Source organism: Artemia sp. Qi Xiang Cuo, chromosome 10 (assembly GCF_049724085.1).
Source record: "Artemia sp. Qi Xiang Cuo chromosome 10, ASM4972408v1, whole genome shotgun sequence".
Lineage (NCBI taxonomy): Eukaryota > Metazoa > Arthropoda > Branchiopoda > Anostraca > Artemiidae > Artemia > Artemia sp. Qi Xiang Cuo.
This window is the reverse complement of record NC_142803.1, coordinates 57,660,389-57,677,378: the sequence shown is the minus strand read 5'-3', so window position 1 is coordinate 57,677,378 and position 16,990 is coordinate 57,660,389. Positions and strand designations below refer to the sequence as shown.

The 16,990-nt window shown below is 35.0% G+C and overlaps 1 pseudogene across 1 annotated transcript; it reads right to left on the bottom strand.

Moving 5' to 3' along the window:
* Window positions 1–592: 592 nt before the first annotated feature.
* On the bottom strand, window positions 593–14,950 carry LOC148947936 (longitudinals lacking protein-like pseudogene; annotated as a pseudogene). The gene is made up of 3 exons (XR_016142371.1): window positions 14,760–14,950; window positions 5,403–5,597; window positions 593–622 (listed from the first exon to the last, which is right to left on the bottom strand). The product of XR_016142371.1 is annotated as a longitudinals lacking protein-like pseudogene (transcript).
* Window positions 14,951–16,990: the final 2,040 nt, after the last annotated feature.

The following is a 16,990-nucleotide window of genomic DNA, read 5'->3' as shown; positions in this document are numbered from 1 at the left end:
GCCCAGGTTCTTGCACTCATTTGCTTGCCCCCCCCCCCCTTTTTTTTGACCAGTTTTTATTGTTTTTAACTCTTTTATTGATTTACTGTAGTTGAATTATTGAAATTTTCTTAGTATCCGTTTTAATTTAAATGCATTTATTTCTCGCTCTAAGTTTAGTTTGACCAGTTTTTATCTTTTTAATTTTTTTAATTGACTTTTTACAGTTTTAATTATTGACTTTTAGATTATTGTTCATTATGGTTTTCATTTATTTTGTTGTTGTTCTTTGCATTTTTAGTGCAACCATTTATATTGTCGACTCCAAAAGGTAAGGTAAAGGTAAAGGATGCGGCACTAGACCTTCTTGAAGGTCCAATACCGGCGGTGCTGATCTCCTGTACTTCCGTGAGCCCTTCAGCCAGGAACGTAGTCGAAGTGGGGAGTTTAGGACTTTTGGTTTTACTTACTCTTTTTTACCCTACGTAGAATTTAGTCTGGATATAGAACATAGCATATAAATGCAAATACAATTTAAATATACAAATAGGTTAAATATAAATATAGACTAAATATAAATAAAATACTAACTAAATACTTATATTATCTAATACTAAATAGTGCTAACAAAAATATTAAAACACTAAATATAAATAAAGAGTATAAATATAAATACAGACTAAGTATATATAGCCTATATAAATACATCTATAGATATAAACTACAAATGAGAGTTAAAATACATAGTTAAAAAACAGCACTGACAAAAATTTACAGACCATGCTTCAAACATGGTCTAAAGAGGAGTAAAAAAAAAAAAAGATTTATCTTCACAATGCCCAAGATCTGAGATTAAAGAGTTGAATTTAGGCTATTTTCTCATTTTGTTGAGGACGGCTAAAATAGAGCTGAAGTATTCAATTAGTTTTATTCAACAATTAACTTTCTTTAGGAAACATTTCCTTGTTACCTAACTTTTTTCTTGTTTCTCTGACGGAAAGGCAGTGTGATCTTTATTTAGGACAAAAAACACAATTTTCACTTTATCCAAACGAATATTGACTGTACAAAAATGAAAAAAAAGAGAGACATCAGTCTTGAAGCGCCACAATTGGAAAAGAAAGAACCCTAGACTATGATAAAAAAAATTTGCATGTGAAACTTAATGCCAAGATCCCACCCAAATTCTTCAAACAACCATTAGTCGCACTGTAAACATGAGGAAAGCCATAACTCTGAAAACGCATTTGAATTTTTGAAAATTTTATCTTCACAATATAAATAAAACTATAAAAAGAATATATGTACATAATTCAGAACAGAAAAATTTCCAAGCAACCTTGATCAGAACACATTAATCCCGCTTCCTGAATTCACGCCAAGTCATATCTGAGACTTCCCTTAGCAAGGGTAAAGCTTTTATTTGTATATAATAATTTTTATTTTCTTGTTATCTATTGCACGCGCTTGAAAAAAAAACGTACCGTTTGTACTGACTTATTACATAAGGGTTCTTCATCTCTAGTTGCCAGATTTTGTTTTGTGGTGGGAACTTTTTAGTAACACCGATGTTTTTTCTTTTTTTCCGACAAGAATTGTATTGTTTTTTTTACTCAAAACAACTTTAATTCAACACAATCAACTTAACAACACAACCCACACTATGCTGTACTGACCTTTGCACTGAATTTTCACCAAACAATTTTTTTTACCGACAGGAATTGTATTGTTTTTTGTTTTTTTTAATTCAACACAACTTTAATTCAACCCAACCAACTTAACAACACAACCCAGAATATGCTGTGCTGACTTTTCACCAAAATTTTTTAACCAACAGGAATTGTATTGTTTTTTTTTAATTCAACACAACCAGCTTAACAACACAACCCAGACTATGTTGTGCTGACTTTTGCACTGACTTTTCACCAAACACTTTATTTTACCGACAGGAACTGTATTGTTTCTTGATTCAACACAACTTTAATTCAACACAACCAACTTAACAACACAACCAAGACTATGTTGTACTGACCTTTGCACTGACTTTTTACCAAACACTCTTTTTTACCGACAGGAATTGTATATTTTTTGTTTAACTCAACACAACCTTAATTCAACACAACCAACTTAACAACACAAACCAGACTATGTTGTGCTGACTTTTCACCAAATTTTTCTTTTAACCGACAGGAATTGTATTGTTTTTTTTTTAATTCAACACAACTTTTATTCAACACAACCAACTTAACAACACAGCCCAGACTATGCTGTGCTGACTTTTGCATTGACTTTCCACCAAACACTTTATTTTACCGACAGGAATTGTATTGTTTTTTGATTCAACACAACCAACTTAACAACACAACCAAGACTATGTTGTACTGACCTTTGCACTGACTTTTTACCAAACACTTTTTTTTACCGACAGGAATTGTATTGTTTGTTTTTTTTAACTCAACACAACTTTAATTCAACACAACCATCTTAACAACACAACCCAGACTACGTTGTACTGACTTTTGCACTGACTTTTCACCAAACAATTTTTTTACCAACAGGAATTGTATTGTTTTTGTTTTTTTTTAATTCAACACAACCAACTTAACAACACAACCCAGACTATGTTGTGCTGACTTTTGCACTGACTTTTCACCAAACAATTTTTTTACCGACAGTAATTGTATTTTTTTTTTTTAATTCAACACAACTATAATTCAACACAACCCAGACTATGTTATGCTGACTTTTGCACTGATTTTTCACCAAACATTTTTTTTACCGACAGGAACTGCTTTGTTTTTCAATTCAACAAAACCATAATTCAACACGACCAACTTAGCAACAGAATCAAGACTATGTTGTACTGACCTTTGCACTGACTTTTTACCAAACATTTTTTTTTACCGACAAGAATTGTATTGTTTTTTTTTTAATTCAACACAACCAACTTGACAACACGACCCAGACTATGTTGTGCTGACTTTTCACCAAACATTTTTTTTTTTACCGACAGGAATTGTATTGTTTTTTTTTTTTAATTCAACACAACCAACTTAACAACACAACCAAGAATATGTTGTGCTGACTTTTGCACTGACTTTTCACCAAAATTTTTTAACCGACAGGAATTGTATTGTTTTTTTTTAATTCAACACAACTTTAATTCAACACAACCAGCTTAACAACACAACCCAGACTATGTTGTGCTGACTTTTGCACTGACTTTTCACCAAACACTTTATCTTACCGACAGGAACTGTATTGTTTTTTGATTCAACACAACTTTAATTCAACACAACCAACTTAACAACATAACCAAGACTATTTTGTACTGATCTTTGCACTGACTTTTTACCAAACACTTTTTTTTTACCGACAGGAATTGTATTGGTTTTTTTTTAACTCAACACAACTTTAATTCAACACAACCAACTTAACAACACAACCCAGACTATGTTGTGCTGACTTTTCACAATTTTTTTTTTAACCGACAGGAATTGTATTGTTTTTTTTTAATTAAACACAATTTTTATTCAACACAACCAACTTAACAACACAACCCAGACTATGCTGTGCTGACTTTTGCATTGACTTTTGACCAAACACTTTATTTTACCGACAGGAATTGAATTGTTTTTTGATTCAACACAATTTTAATTCGACCAAACCAACTTAACAACACAACCAAGACAATGTTGTACTGACCTTTGCACTGACTTTTTACCAAACACTTTTTTTTTTACCGACAGGAATTGTATTGTTTTTTTTTAACTCAACACAACTTTAATTCAACACAACCATCTTAACAACACAACCCAGACTACGTTGTGCTGACTTTTGCACTGACTTTTCACCAAACAATTTTTTTTACCGACAGGAATTGTATTGTTTTTTTTTAACTCAACACAACTTTAAATCAACACAACCATCTTAACAACACAACCCAGACTACGTTGTGCTGACTTTTGCACTGACTTTTCACCAAACAATTTTTTTTACCAACAGGAATTGTATTGTTGTTTTTTTTTAAATTCAACACAACCAGGTTAACAACACAACTCAGACTATGTTGTGCTGACTTTTGCACTGACTTTTCACCAAACACTTTATCTTACCGACAGGAACTGTATTGTTTTTAATTCAACACAAGTTTAATTCAACACAACCCAGACTATGTTGTGCTGACTTTTGCACTGATTTTTCACCAAACATTTTTTTTACCGACAGGAATTGTATTGTTTTGTAATTCAACAAAATCTTAATTCAACACGACCAACTTAACAACATAATCAAGACTATTTTGTACTGACCTTTGCACTGACTTTTTACCAAACATTTTTTTTTACCGACAAGAATTGTTTTGTTTTTTTTTTTTAATTCAACACAACCAACTTAACAACACAATCCAGACTATGTTGTGCTGTCTTTTCACCAAACTTTTTTTTTTTTACCGACAGGAATTGTATTGTTTTTTTTTTTTAATTCAACACAACTTTAATTCAACACAACCAACTTAACAACACAACCCAGACTATTTTGTGCAGACTTTTGCAGTGAAATTTTTACCAAACACTTTTTTACAGTTACCAAACACTTTTTTTTGCAGTAATTGTATTGTTTCGTTAACATAGTAATATTCCTGTTTAGCAGCATCTTTTCTCTGCAAACAGTGGAAGCGGTTCAGGAGCCAATTATTGTTAATCATAATTAATTATTTGCTATAGCCTTCACCCTAAAATGACTCTCGACTAGAAATACAACCCTATCACGTTTATAATAATCATATGACACTAAAATTTTAGTCCTTCTAGAATATCTACTAAAATCAACTAAATCCATGTGTTATCGGGTATTATAGGACGCAAATAATAACAAATAATCTATTTTCATTAATGATCTTTGGTATCATTAGGCTAAGTTATCTGGTTGAAACCTACTGTAATTTAATTCAAATAAAAATATTACTGTGAATGCTTTATTTCTTAAAGAGTATATAATTAGTCAAAATTCTTTACATGTGCAGAATCAAAGGCTTTCCACCTGTCATAAAAAAGGAATGATAAATGGAATAAGTAGAAAAATGGAAAAAAAAATTGAAAACCTAAGAAGTATCTCAAGCTCGGATCCAGGATTTTTGTTCGGGGGGAGGGGGGTTTACTAGGATTGCAATAGGATTTAGTGTGGAAGCATATTTTTTTCTGGTAAGGTTTTGTCTTTACAGGTATTTTTTAGACTAATTTTCGACTCGGTCAAAAATTTCGGGGGGGGGGGGGGTTCAAACCGGGTAACCCATCCCCCCCTGGATACGGCCTTGAAGTATCTTTAAGAACAAATTATAGATACAAGAAGAATAGGAAAAGATAAAAAAGAGACCCAAAAACCAAAAAAGAATAGAAATAATAAGATGGAGCAACACTACATACTTTGTCGTCAATATCTTGGAAAGCATCTGCCTTGGTAAGACCTTTTATCTGAAGCGCTTCTGCAGTTGATAAAAATGACTGCAGTTGAGCTTGATCCAGATCCACAGCTCCTGTATAGATAAAATCCAAAATGGCTTCCATGTCCATGTGATTCACATCTTTGAGGAAGACAATGGGATGCCCAGATTCATGACCCTTAAATATTAAACTCGACTTTTAAGATAGCTGAAGCAGTATTAGAGGTGATGGTAAGTTTTCACGTTCAGTCGAAAATAACTGCTAAAAACCGAACAGTTTTTTTTTTTTATAAAACTTCATTTACTTGGTTAAAATTTTTTTAAGTTTTTTTTTTCTTCTTCAGAAGACTTAACTCTAAAACAGAATTCTCTCGGTTCCAAAGTCAATTTCAGCATGTCTTTTGCTTTTGAAAAAATTACGCAGCTATTGTATACCATAATAGGAAAATATTAAAATTCTTAAAAATTTGGCCGAAAAACCAATGAAACTTGGATTAAATTAAAAGACATTTAATGAAAGCTGTGCTGATCAGTAAGAAGTAAAAAATTGGTTGTTATTAAAAACTATGAACTGGGGATGATAATTAATGTATCAGTAAACTGATCTTAAAACAATGAACAAGAATTAGATTAAGAATAAGAAGAATTAACAACAAAGAATAATAAGAGGAAGACTAAAAATTATAATAGATGGTATTAGTTACTGAAAAAATGTATCATGTTGATATAGTAATTTACCAAAGTAGCATTATTAGCAAGACAGATGAGTGTAGTAGCGTCTAGGTACATTATGTAGAAGACTCAAGATGGTTAGGTTACTTTCAAGTACAAAGGGCAGAAAGGGCAAAGGGTAGCGTTTAAGTGCATTACGTAGAAGACTCAAGATGGTTAGGTTACTTTCAAGTACAAAGGGCAGAAAGGGAAAGGGTAGGGTCTAGGTACATTACGTAGAAGAGTCAAGATGGTTAGGTTACTTTCAAGTACAAAGGGCAGAAAGGGCAAAGAGTAGCGTCTAGGTAAATTACGTAGAAGACTCAAGATGGTTAGGTTAATTTCAAGTACAAAGGGCAGAAATTCCAGAAAAATTTGCACTTTTTAGGAATCCAGCTAGGTCTAAACAGATAGTAGGACTTCCTCGAATAGGGTGTAGAGTTTATAAGAAATACTTTTTAAAGGGAATCGGAACATCATGGAAAGGAGTAAAGAGTGAAACTATGAATAATGGGATGGAGAAAGAGTGTGCACAACTGTTGTTGCGTCTGATGGTTAGTACTCTTATGAGTTGTTAGCAGTAATTGCGTCATTATAACTTAGCTAGAGCATGTAAAGAAAATGAAGGTTGACATTCATTTCATTACTGTTAGCTAAACTTACTGTATAAGCTTTATTTTACGTTCGACCCCGCAATGTTTAATAGTGTTGGTTAACTTTCATCAATATAATGGTATTGGCTCATTGCCACATAGCCAGAGAATAAGCAAATTAGTCTTGAAGGACCGTTCTTAGTCATGACAGATAATGATATTTTTTGCCAATCTTATCGTTAAAAGGGCTTTTTTATCAAAAGTATGCCATTGGAAATTTGCTGTAGACTGGAGAAGATTTAAAGGAAGTAGACCTTCTTCTTCATCAGTTAGGCTATATGTGATTTTAGTCAAGACTATCCAACCATCTTCCTTTCTCTTTTTATGTGAGGTGTGTTGAACTATTACGGGTGGCAGCTAATTATGTCTTGTAGTGGCTCTTTGGGCATGAGGAACTGGAGAAACCAGGCATATATTTCGAGAGTTGTACACTCTTTGTGCAGATCTCATCATGCCGGCTTAAGGGTAGCTGCTAATTATATGTCCTGTAGTAGACCTTTAGATTCCTGAAACTGGATAATTCAGGTGTGTATTTCGGGTTCAGTACTCTTAGTGCAGCTTAAGTCATCCAGGCTTTTAAGTGGTGGTCGTAGCTTGTGGTGGCATTTTGTGGTAGTTGTGCCGATCAAATCAGCTGACACAAAAGATGGATTATCAAACAGTTTCTCACAAATTGCAATATTAAGGGACCGAAAATCTGCCTCATATGACCATCATTTTCATTAATTTTTGTAACTTTACTGAGTTAGGCAAATTCTTTTCTGGACATATTGGATGGGGGTGAATTCTTTTGTCCAATGTGAGAAGATAGCATTAATTATGAAGAGTGTCCATGTCCATGGAGGGGTCTGGGGGAAAGTGGGGACAATAGTCCCAGCTGGAACAGTGAATTTAACTTGTACATTTGCAGATTCATTTGCGCGACCTCTAAACATGAATGCATTTATTCGCCGGTTGTGCAATGTGTGTGAGCTATTGGCTTCAATTTTTTAGAAATAATTCATTAAGAGGATTTTTCTTCTTTCTGTTATTTTTATAGTCTACTGTCTTTACGCCAAAACATTACAATTACTGCCGGTTTCCTCAGACCAAATACGAGGCTAATTGCGTCATTTTGTACTCAACTTTCTGCAGTTGGCTCATTGAACAAGGACCATATACAATGGACCCATAATCAACTTGCCTGGATGAGGTTGACAGAAGGGATAGAGTGCTGCTATGGCGGGCATACTATGGAAATTGGACATAAGCTTTTGAGAGAAAATGTTGCCAAAAGATTTGGCTTTGCATTTTGGCTTTGCTTTACATTTGGCTTTCAAATCTTCATTCTAGTAATTCCACTTTACTGCTGCTTTAAAACAACTTCAACAATCAGTCATACATAATAACATGAATCAGTCATAACAAATTCCATTTATCACTCTAGGATCTTATTATGTAATTAATTAAAACAGCTTTTTCCACAGAATAAGTTTTTCAAAGAAAACTAAAGAACTCCATTAAACAAAAAATGAGCAAAAATAAAATCAAATAATCTAACAACCGTGAAACTACCACAAATCAGTATCGATAAATAAATGAAACCCAAAACGAACAGATATTACAATAAATGAAAGAGTCAAACTCAAAACGAGCAGAAAATAACACAAGTTAGGTTCAAAACCCATATGGCTTCCCAAGACGATAACAAAATTTGTTCTTTACTGAAAAAAATATAAATGTTTTTACTTTTATAACTCTAATAAATCAAATAATACTAACATTTTATATCCTTTAACAACTAAATATCAGTATATGTATATTAAACTGACAATGCACATTCATTTGCATTTTTTTCAGTAAAGTGCAAATTATGTTCTGGCCTTATATGTAATATAGTTTCATACCTCCTCTGGTTGATCTGAAATAGAAAACTTGATACCATTCGCAAAAAAATCTGTTTACTTACTTTGATAGCTTGGATACACTTACGCTATTTTGATTTGGTTCAATTTTAAGAGCAGAAGTAGCCCCCAAAGTTTGAACATAAAACTCTCAGTCGTTCTTGGGATACTGCTGAAATGCCTTATTGGGAATTAGCATTTTCACAGTGCATTTTGATTTAATCTTAAGGGAACATTTAGTTCTTAAACATAATGGGTAAACGGGAGGGTGGGCGCGGGAGGGGGATTGATTGCCCTAAATTCCCTTTCGAATATTAAAAAGGGCATCAGCCCTTTCTATTTTCAATCGAATGAGCCCTTTCCGAAGTTCCTACGACAGCTCTTTCGATACGAAGTGCCCTGGTCTAAACAAGTACAACATCAAAAAATAATACATTATACCCACATCGATCTTCACTATAAAAATTTCAAGCCTTCTATTCACTTTCGACCATTAAAAGGGGCACTAGGCTATTAGATTTCCAATCGAATGAGCCCTTTTTGAGTTTCTACGACAACAATTTCTATAAACACCTTATATGCCCCCAGGGCATAAATTAAAACCCTTACCCTATGGGCTGTTAGGGTGGTTATCATCCTCTAAGACCTAATTTCCAAAAACTTTCAACTACGTCAAACAAAATGGCTATCTCAAAATTTTTATTGGATATGTTTGGGGAAATGGTGGGTGTGAAAGGGGCGTTAGTCGCTCTCAAATCAATTTCAAATATTAAAAAAGGCACCAGCCCTTTCAATATCCAATCAAATGAGCCCTTTTGAAGTTTCTACGACAACACTTTCAATAAAAACCTTATTTGCCCCCAGGGCATAACTTACAGCCCTTGCCCGGAGGGCGCGGGGGGGGGGGGTTGTCAGCCTCAAAGATCTAATTCCCAGAACTTTCTAATACGTTGACAAAATGACTATCCGAAAATTTTGATTGGATGTGTTCGGAGGAATGACGGGCGCGAGAGGGGGGTTAGTTACTCTCCAATCACTTTCGACTATTAAAAAGGGCACTAGCCCTCTCAATTTCCAATTGAATGAGCCCCTTTTGAAGTTTTTACGACAACTCTATCTATAAAAACCTTATATGCCCCCAGGGCATAACTTACACTACCTTTACCATTGGGGCTATGGGGGGTTTTCATCCTTAAATACATAATTTCCAGAACTTTCAACTACGTTGAACAAAAGGCTATCTCTAAAATTTGATTGAATGTTTTTGCGGAAATGGTGGGCGTGATAGAGGGTTTAAATACTCCCCACTCACTTTTGACTATTAAAAAAGGATAATTTCAATTTCCAATCAAATGAGCCCTTTTTGAAATTTCTACAACAATTTCCTATATAAACCTTGAATGCCCCCAGGGCATAACTTACAACCCTTGCATTGAGGGCTTTGAGGGGGTTATCATCCTAACAGACCTAATTTACAGAACTTTCAACTGTGTTGAACATATTGGATATCTCAAAATTTTGATTGGAAATGTTTTGAGAAACAATAGTTATGAGAGGGGGGTTAGTTTCCCTTCACTCACGTTCAACTATTAAAAAGGCTACTAACCTTTACAGTATCCAATTCAATGAGCCCTTTTTGAAGTTTCTACAACATTACCATCTATAGAAACCTTTTACACCCCAAAGGCATAACTTACAACCCTTGCCCTGAGGGCTGGGGGGGGGGGAGGATTATCATCCTTAAAGACCTAATTTCCAAAACTTTCAACTACGTTGAACAAAATGAATATCTAAAAAATATGATTGGATGTGTTTGGGAAAAAGGTGGGCGTGAGAGGGTGGTTAGTTGCCCTCAAATCACTTTCAACTATTAAAAAGGGCACTAGCCCTTTGAATTTCCAATCGAATGAGCGCTATTTCAAGTTTCTACAACAAAGATTTCAATAAAAAACCTTATATGCCCCCAGGGCATGCCCTGAAGACTGTGGGGGGGGGGGGGAGTGTCCTGCTAAAAGGTATAAGGTCCTGAACTTTAAACTGCGTGGAGCAAAATGGCTATCTCAAAATTTTGATTGGAGGTGTTTGGGAAATGGTGGGCGTGGAAGGGGTGGTAGTTGCCCTAAAATCACTTTCGACTATTAAAAAGGGCACAAGCCATTTCAATTTCCAATCGAATGAGCCCTTTTTGAAGTTTCTATGACAACGCGTTATATAAAACCTTATATGCCCCCGGGGCATAACTTACACCCCTTGCCCTGAGGGCTGTGGGGGGGGGAGGTTTGTCATCCTCAAAGACCTAATTTCCAGAACTAAAAACTACGTTGAATGAAACGGCTATCTCACAATTTTGATTGGATGTGTTTGGGGAAACGGTGGGCGTGAGAGCGGGGTTAGGGGCCCTCCAATCACTTTCGACTATTAAAAAGGGCACTAGCCCTTTGAATTTCCAATCGAATGAGCCCTTTTTGAAGTTTCTACGATAACTATAGAAACCTTATATTCCCCTAGGGCATAACTTACAACCCTCGCCCTGAGGACTGTGGGGGAGTGTCCTCCTCAAAAACATAATTTCTATCTGGAAATCAACTATGCTGCACAAAATGGCTATCTCAAAATTTTCTTTGGATGTGTTTCGGGAAATGGTGGGCGTGGAAGGGGTGTTAGTTGCCTTCCAATAGCTTTCGACTATTAAAAAGGGCACTAGCCACTCCAATTTCCAATCGAATGAGCCCTTTTCGAAGCTTCTAAGACAACTTCTTCGATACGAAGTGCCCTGGTCTAAAGGAAAAAAAAATAATACATAATACATTGTGCCAACATCGTTCTTATATGCCCCCAGGACACAGCTTAAAACCATGGCCCTGTGGCTTGTGGGGGAATGACCTCCTCAAAAACATATTTTCTATCTGAAATTCAACTACTCTGAACAAAATGGCTATCTGAAATTGGTTGGATGTGTTTGGGGAAATGGTGGGCGTGGAAGGGGTGTTAGTTGCCTTCCAATCACTTTTGACTGTTAAAAATGGCACTAGCCACTTCAATTTCCAATCGAATGAGCCTTTTTCGAAGTTTCTACGACAAGTCCTTCGAAACGAAGTGCACTGGTATGGAAAAAGAAAAAAAAATAATAATACACCGTGCCTACATCGTTCTTTACTTAGGCAGCGCGATTGCGCTGCCTATGACTGGCCGTAAAATCAGGCCACATTCTTGGTCATGAAAAGTGAAGGGCTTTTTTAACGTTGTAATCTTATTATTGCTTGATTTTTTGACGAATAAGCTTTTCGACTCACTAAACATTTGACCAAAACTTCAGTGTTTAAACTTGATATGTATTATTAGTTTGTGTTATATTATTAGTTTTGGTCATATCATATAATATTTGTTTGGTCAACTGACTTTTCAAACCCTCACTTCAAATTTCAATTCTTCTCTACATGACAAATAGTTTTGCCAATATGTGCATGTACTATTATACAGCTTCCATGGTCAGTCAGTTGTCGGTAAAAAAAAAAAAAAAAAAATCAGTCATAGCAAATTCTGTCAAGCCTCATAGCAACAATCCTGATCACGTGTTTGGTCAGAAAACCAGGCCCCAGTTTCAGTTATTTAACTGTATAAGACTCTTAAGAATAATTTTCTTGCTTTAATTTTGTCTTCTGTTGATAAAAGTTTGCCAATATATCCAGCTCTTTAATTTGGCTTTTATTTAGCTGTTTTCTCTATATAATAAAAAAAAATAATTCTGTCACTGTCTGTACTGTCTTAATGTCTCTTTTAAACAACTTCCACAGTCTGTCAAAAGTCAGAATAGAATCGCTAATAGCAATCACCAACAACCATACCATAATCTGACCTTGCACTGGTCAGAAAACCAGGCCCCAGTTTCAGTTATTTAACTGTATAAGACTCTTAGAATAATTTTCATGCTTTAATTTCATCTTCTGTTGATAAAAAATTTCCCAGTATATCCAGCTCTTTAATTTGGCTTTTATTTAGCTAATCTTGCTCACTTAATAACCATTACTTTAGAACATTCACCTTGTTCTCTATATAATAAAAAAAAAGTAATTCTGTCACTGTCTGTACTGTCTCTTTTAAACAACTTCCACAGTCAGTCAGAAGTCTTAAAACAATCGCTAAATAGCAACCACCAACAACCATACCATAATCTGACCTTGCACTGGTTAGAAAATCAAGCCACGGTTTCCGCCTTGAGATGTATTAGGTTCTTAAAAATTGTATGTTTATTTGTATTTTGTCTTTGCTTATCTTTTTTATTTATCAATTGGCCAATATATCCAGTTTTTAATTTTTCCTTTCCTTTAGACAGCTGACTTTAAAATGGTTACTTTAGAAAACTCGGCTTGTCAATTCTGGCAATGTCTATACTATCTTATTTTCCCTTTTAAAATACTTTCATGTTAAATATCAAAAAAAGAACCATTAATGGCAATCTTTATCAACCATTCCATAATCTGACCATGAATTTGGTCAGAAAATCAGGCCACGGTTTCCGCCTTGAAATGTATTAGGTTATTAAAAATTATATGCTTATTTGTACTATCTCTTTGCTTACCTATTTTACTTATCAATTGAGCAATATATCCAGTTTCTAAATTTTCACAGCTGATTTTAAAATGGTTAATTTAGAACACTTGTCTTGTCCATTCTGGCAATGTCCATACTATCTTATTGTCCCTTTTAGAATACTTTCATATTAAATATACAAAAAAAGAAACTTTAATGGCAATCTTTATCAATCATTCCATAATCTGACCATGAATTTGGTCAGTGAATCAGACCATAGTTTCCATCATCAAAATATACAAGATTTTGGCCAAAACATATTTGTTCATTTTAGCTTCAATTTACCTTAGCTCACTGACGTAAAAATCATTCTTTCCGATAATTTGTCTTCTCCCATATGTAATAAAAACACATTTCTGTCAAAGTCTATATATTGTTTTAATGTCACTACTAAATGGTTTAATAATTTAAAATATGATTTTTGTTTTCTTCATCAATATATTTTCATATGGTTTTAATTCATTTCTATCATTTGTTCTTCATCTTCACTGCAAAAACTCGATATTTAACTCGATATCCGTCCTGGCCAAGTGGACGGGCGCTGGGTTGAGAATTCTTTGTCCAAGAGGCATGGGTTCGATCCCTGGCGTGGCCAGTTATTTGGTTTGGGACGCGGATCAGTGGTGTGACTGTAAGCTTAGCCAGAGTCCACCCAGCTCTAAATGGGTACCTGGAAAAATCTGGGGAAGGTAAGCAGGAAGGGTGTGCGAGAGCGCAGGATGGCTGGCCCCCAGCCCCCATTGCACTTCCTGACTGAAGCGCCACGAAACGGAGATCAGCACCGCCGGTTTGGACCTTAAGAGTCTAGTGCCGTCATACTTACTTTTTATTTTACAAAAAAGCAGCATCTTTGGTCGCAAAAATAACCAAAGTAAATTGTACAATAGTTATTTCACACCTTTCGATAAATCTACAAGAAATTAAAATGTTATTTTTGGTTTATCAGCTAGAACATCAAGTCTACAGGAGGAATCCAACATTTCTTTTGAAGGGAAGGGGGGGGGGGTATACATTCAAATTCATCACTAATCTGGGTATTAAAAGATAAATGTAGGTTTGTCTTCTTTATCTTCCCACTAGACCTTAAGAAACCTCTAAGAGTACACCCTTCTATTGCTCCCCTTTTTGTAGGAACAACTTTTATTGTAGGTGAGGGTCTTTCCCTAGTGGGAAGACATTAACACAAAGAAGAGCTTTTAGTCCCCTATTTCTATTTTTTTTTTTAGAGGGGGGGGGCAGGATCCTTCAGTCTCAGGGGAATTCACACACTACATTTAGGGATGGGTCTAGTCATACTTGTATCAAAAGGGAACAGGATATGGGGCTCCTCCACAGCATGAATAGAAAAATGGGATTCTAGACATCAAAGAATATACTTCATTTGTAATTTTGATTCTCTGATCATCCCTCCTCCTCCCATGAGAATACTCCTTACTCCTTCCTGGCCACATGAAACTTCAGACTAAGCTATGAGAATTGATGATAATGTAAAGGAAAATATACCTCTAATAACTGTCTGAGATAAGGACTTGAGGCACAGAGAACAACTCGGTGAGCCTTAAGAATCTTCCCTTCACAGCCCAATGTTATATCAGTAAATGCTTCCTGTTCTCGTAATGATTCAAACGCTTTTGAGACATGAGACTGAAATTCATTCCATTTCAATGAATATCTATGATGCTGTGTATCCATCATTTAATCTGAAAATACAGTAGCTTTGTTAAACTATAATGCATAAAAACATACCAACACAACAAGGAAATAGGCTGGATGAAGAGTAGAAATCCCTACAAAAGTTAGTCCAAGGGTTCAGGACCCAGGCAAAAGACAACTTTTTTAAACAAAAACAACATTAGATTACACAAAAATTATATTTGGGTAAAAAAAAATACCTGTCATCCTTGATCATCAAACCTTTTGCAACTTCTTTTGATTCCAGTCCCAACAATGACTTCCCATTCATAACAATAAACTAAGACATAACCTATGTTGTGTGTGTACTAGAGGATCTTTTCCACAGATAGTTTGGAGGAGGAGGGGAATCTAAAGTTAAAAAGACCTTATTTCTCCTATGGGATACCTTAGAAAACAGAACAATGTATTTAAATTATCAAAAAGCCTTATATGAGGAATTCCAGCAGCTTTGTTCATTTACTCAAGGTAAAAGAGACCCACTTTTCTTCATTCTCCTGTTAAAACAGTGGTTTGGTTATGGTAATTATTCTATAAACGAAATCCACAACTTTAGCAAGTGATAATTAAAAAAAAAAAATTAGATATAAAAAAAGTTGTCCTTCCAAAGCTAGCCTATTAAATTTGTTACGTTTTCATTTTTAGTCTAAAAAATTCAATTTTTGAGTAGAAAAAAATAACATTTTGGGAGGCATTTGGAGATAAAAAGCCCCTTTTAATGTGTATGCTTAAACTTCTTTTAGACCTTGGTGAATCTTTTTAATGGCTAATTTTCATAGAGCCATATCTTGTTCTAATGCAGATTTATAGATTCATACATTAGATAGACAAATATTTGTTTATATAATATAACAAAAAAAAACGGTGCTTATCTCTCGGCAAATAGGCTAATAGCCACATCTTCTTGAACACAATGAATGCATTACAAATAAGCCAATACCAGGTAAAAATAAGAAAAGAATTGTTATTCTCTGATTAAGAGTGTTCTTAATGATTTTTTTTCTAGTAAGTGTGCTTTAATCTTAGATATTGGTAAATAGAGTGGATCTCTCCATGTCCTGTCCTGTTTTTCTTAAAGTCTGGATGATGGGAGGATCCAGGCTTGGCACCCTGGATCCTCCCAGGAAGTCAAATAAAATTTAATCCAACCAAAAATAAGTCCTACAAATTATTATCAAAGAAAGTAAAAATCAATAGTCCATTTTTCCAAAAAAAAAAAGGTAGGTTAGTAATGCTTGAGTGCAGAAAAGTCGTGCAGTGCCTCCATTTCTTTAAAAATGTAATTATAAACCTTTGCAAAATGACAAGTTTCAAAAAAGAGACTCCCCACCCAGGACCAACTAGTCTCAGGCTGTTTTTCAGCCTGTTCCTATCTTTCCTCCCATTTGCTGCTTTACCTCCAAATATTAAAAAACTTTTGTTGCATAAATCATAAAAAAAATCCCAATAATTTTTCTTTCTAGCATTTGGACAGGTTTTGCCTATATTTTGCGCCTCCCAATCTATTCAAAGCCTCCCTCTCTAAACCCTCTAAGGAAGCTCCCATTTCCCTAATATCTTTCTTTATGACTTCCTCCAACCCCAACTGCAGAAAATCTGCCTTCCATTTAGTCCTAGACAGTTGGCCAAAAAGGACAATCTTTGGCAATCTGTCATCCATCATCGGCAGAATGTACCCTCACCATCTCAACCTTACTCTCATAACAGTCCTAGAAAGCAGGATTGAACCACACTTTTTGTACAGCCTACTGATTGAAATGCAGTCAGTCAGCTGGGTACCCAGAACAACCCGTAGGCAATTTCTCTGGAAAACATCTAGCAAATCTTTATCCACTTTTTGGAGTGGCCATGCTTCAGAACCATATTTGACGACTGTCATCACTGTAGCTTCCTATATTCTAATCTTGGTTTGCAGACTTATCTTTCTAGTCTTCCAAACTTTTTTTAACTGTGAAAAAACACCCTGAACCTTGGCTATTCTACTTTTAACATCTCCACTGCTCGCACCATATTTACTAATAATACTACCAGGGTAAGTGAAG